The sequence below is a fragment of the Quercus suber genome, unplaced genomic scaffold (assembly GCF_002906115.3).
Source record: "Quercus suber isolate HL8 unplaced genomic scaffold, Cork oak 2.0 scaffold_258, whole genome shotgun sequence".
NCBI lineage: Eukaryota > Viridiplantae > Streptophyta > Magnoliopsida > Fagales > Fagaceae > Quercus > Quercus suber.
Genome location: NW_027069714.1, coordinates 932425 through 936548, shown reverse-complemented (window position 1 = coordinate 936548; position 4124 = coordinate 932425). Strand labels below are relative to the sequence as shown.

Sequence of the window (4124 nt, the reverse complement as noted above, 5' to 3'; positions counted from 1 at the left end):
GTGTGCACACAACCTTGCCTCTTGTACTAGAGGTCATTTCGATTTAGTTAGAAAAATAAAATATTTTGGTATCGATTAATACCTATGTACCATTTCAAAATTACCGCTACATATATATATATTCTCTTAAAAATATAAAATAGTTTTAAAGTCTGGCATAATAATTCTTTTAAATATTAATAATTATGGTTGTAGGATAATTTTTTTTTTTTAGAAGAGTTGTAGTTTAATAATAATGCTAAGTAGTTGGCTTACTTTTCTCAAAAAAAAAAAAGAAAAAGAAAAAGAAAAAAGTACGTGTGCTTACAAAATGCAGTAATGAAAAAACAAAAGAAATAAAAATTAATGTGCAAAAGTAGTCCCACTCCCACGTGAATACTGACATTCAGTATTCACGTGGGAGTGGGACTACAGTGTACAAAACAAGATACGGCAATTGGCGTTCAAAACTATAAATATCAAAGAACAGAGAAGCGGAAAAGTCGAAGAAAAACAGAGAACGGAGAAGAAAAGGCGAGGAAGAAGAAGCTGAAGCAGGTGGGGAGACTGTGATTGAAAAAATGGAAGTGGCCGGAGACATGGAAGTGACCGGCGATGTGGTGGTGAGTGGCTGTGACGACAAAAACTGATGATTTTTGGCTTTTTGTTTTTTCTTTTCAGATTCTCTGTTACAATTTTTTTTTTTTTTTAGATTTTAGTTCAAAATTTGTTTGGCATAAAAATTTTGAGGGTATTCCTATTTTTTTTTTTTTTTCAAATGGACTCTGAGTGGCGCCGCCACTGTTTTTCAAGTCAATCTTTTGTGTTAGTTAGTTGACGGGAACCGATATGATATTCTCTAAATTAGTTTAGAAATTAAAAGCAGTAAAATTAAAATCCAGGGATCAAAATAAAAAAAAGTAAAAATATGAGGACTAAAATTGTGTTTACGCCCAAAAATAGAAAAAAAAAAACCAAAATTCCAAACCAGTGATGGAAACTCACAAATGAAACACACGCTGAAATAGATCTGGGAGAGAAACTCCAGAGAGGTGGGGAAGGAATGTATATAAGGAGGTCGATTGTCCTTTGGAATCTCGCTTCTTCTCTCCCTAAACTCCGTAGGCTTCACACTCACAGGTAAACACTATTTTTTTTTTTTCTCCTTTTGTCTCTGTATCGCTTCCCTTTCCACCAAATCCTTTTGATACAATCAATAATACATAATTTATGTTATATCTTTTTGAGAGAAATGAACCCCATTTTTCCTATCGTATCATATGCGTTCAATCTTCACACCCCATAGAAGCAGTTGACTGATTTCAAGTCTTCATAACAAAAAGAAAGTTAATAAGACAAATGGGTTCTCCTTTCTGATACTGATGCACCTTTTGATTAACAGCAAAAGTGTATCTAGCACTAGCTGTTGCCATTCACTTCATGTTTTATGCAAAAAATAGTATTTTCTTTGGAAGTTCATGGTACAAATTTACAAATTGTTTTTATCCCCTTTAAGACTAGAATTTCACTAAACAGAATGAAAAGAAATTACATCAGTTGAGAGAGAACAAGGGCTCTCCTCAATGCAAGTAACATAATGCTCAACACCTAAAGCATATTTTGGCAACAAATTTGCAGGTATATTACCATTCCTGCGAGTATGAGAGACCTCAAACCTGCAAAACTCATGCATTAATATGGTTGGTCTTGAATCCATCACCTCACCTTGCTCTTACAAGGGTAGGGTGGTGTCACTTTAGCTACAGCTCATTGGCAGAAGTGTTTTTAAGTTATCAGAGCAGTTTACTCACATACCTGTTTGGTTCAGCTTATTTTTTCAACCTTCTGAAAATGGGATTGTTTGAATTGAAAAAGCTGTAGCTAGAAAGAAGTTAAGTTTGAAAAAAGTACGGTTTGAAACCGTGTTACCAAACAGGCACGCATCACCTCACCTTGCTGTAACAAGGGGTGGAGGAGGTGCCACTTTAGCTGCAGCTCATTGGCAGTATTGTTTTTAAGTTGTTAAAGTAGTTTATTAGCTACATCACTTCAATTTGCTCTTTCAATGGGAGGAGGAGGTGTCACTTGAACTGCATCTCACTGGAAGAATTGTTTTTAAGTTAATTTGATATGATTATATTTTTTATTTTTAGGCTTTGTTTGAGAGGAGGGAATGGAATGGAATAAAAGGAATATTTTTAAAATATTCTTCCCTCTCATTGTTTGGGAGTTTTAATAGAGGAATGAAAGGTCTATTCCCTTGTTTGAGAGTTTAAGTGGGAGGAATAAAATGGTTAGGAGGGAACACTTATTCCTCACCTTTCCCTCAAAAAAAAAAATTCAAAATGAGAAGAAAGTAATATATGTGTGATGAGGAAAATTAATAATAAAAGGTTGGAATTTGGAAATTGAGTTGTCTTGGGCAGTGGGCTTAGCTGAAGAAACCAAGCCACTGCCCAGCGTTATTTCAACTTTGGCTTTTTTTTTTTTTTTTTTGAAGGTATTGATTTTGGCTTTCTGTTGCATTAAGCCATTAACAGAATTAATTAGTATTTTAATTAAAATAATAGTAGTTTAGGACTTTAAGTGAGTTGGATTAGATTATTTTTAATATAATTTTTTTTATAAATATATGAAAATATAAATTTGTGAATTGTCCAAATTTTATAAAATTTTATTTATTTATTTTTATATTATTAAGCCAAAGAATGCAAAAGCATATTGTGAAGTGTCCAAATTTTATAATGAATAGAAAACGTGCCTATAATTTCTTTGACTAAGACTCCGACTAATAACATAATTTATAAGTTCTCATTGATTATTTTTTTATGTTCTTTAAAATGAAGGGTATAATAGTAATGTTATTATAAAATAATTCCATTCCTTACAATGTCACTTCCAAACAATGTTATTTACATTCCATTCCTTTCCCTACTAAATCCATTCCATTCCGTCCCGTTCCATTCCTTTAATGATCATTCCATTCCTTTAATGATCATTCCATTCCATTCCCTTATAAACTCCCAAACAGACCCTTAGTTTTTGCATACTAATCACTTATCTTAGTTTTTACTACCCCTCACATAACAGCACAAGTATATAGTAAGATGTATGTTTATGAGATTTTTCATGCATTATCACAATGAATGTTGAGATGTTATTTTTTTGCATGGATGGTATTATTTATTGCAAAATAATAGTCTGTATTGGTAATTTATTAGAGTAGTTTATTCACTTAACAGAATAATTATTTAAGGGATAATAATAGAATGATCTCTTCTTAGAATGTATTTTTACCCTTCATGCTTTTCTCCTAGTGTATTGGATCCTCAAAGGTTGTCTGGATTTTTGATATGTCAAGGGGGTAAGACAAGAGGACCCTCCCTTCCTTTCATTGGTTATTCTAGTTATAGAAGCATTGAGTGGGATGGTTGGCAACATGCAAAAAAAGGAGTTTTGACTTTTGAGGTTTCTCATAGAGTCTTATTGCATAAGTGGTTGTATTATGATGGGAAACAGAGTTGGGACATTGAGACTGTTATAGTTTTGAGCATAATGAGAAGCCTTCTGCTTCTACAAGAAGAATGTTTATCCCTGATGTTCTGATACTTGCTTCGTCATTGAGAGCTTTTTGGACTGTTTAAGCAACTTTATAAATAGTAGCATGCAGCCCTTTTCCTTTAGCATGCAGCCCTTTTCCTTTGGCATTATCATTTACTCCCTAAAGCTCAGTTGCCAATCACCAATGTGCCTATTGATTAGAGAATGCACCATCTCTAGCCAGAACCCACACTGATAGAATAAATGGTCCCAGGATCCGCTTAGCAGAAAACACAAAGGGAGCCTTCTAAAACCGAAGTCCTTTTCTTCGTTAGCTGTACTTACTGTCCGCCTGCAGATTTTAGCCTCCATAACCTTATAAGGAGTACCTGTCCACAAGTATGCATTAAATTTTTCTCCAATTCCTTGCTTATCCTTTTAGAAAAGATAAACATATTAGTCTAGTAGACTTAGATTCCTTAACTGTTAATACTGTTTGCCAGCAGAATATGTAATATTCTTAGATGGCTTAAACTTGAATATGTAATATTCAGAATGTAGCACGTACTATGTTAGTTTCTTTTTGAATATATATATATATATAT

The 4124-nt window shown here is 33.2% G+C and overlaps 1 non-coding gene across 1 annotated transcript; it reads left to right on the top strand.

The window, feature by feature from the left end:
* The first annotated feature begins 376 nt into the window (after positions 1-376).
* On the top strand, positions 377-1083 carry LOC111985120 (uncharacterized). Its single transcript, XR_010632017.1, has 2 exons — positions 377-602; positions 1008-1083. It is a non-coding gene; the product is annotated as an uncharacterized LOC111985120 (transcript).
* The last annotated feature ends 3041 nt before the right edge of the window (positions 1084-4124 follow it).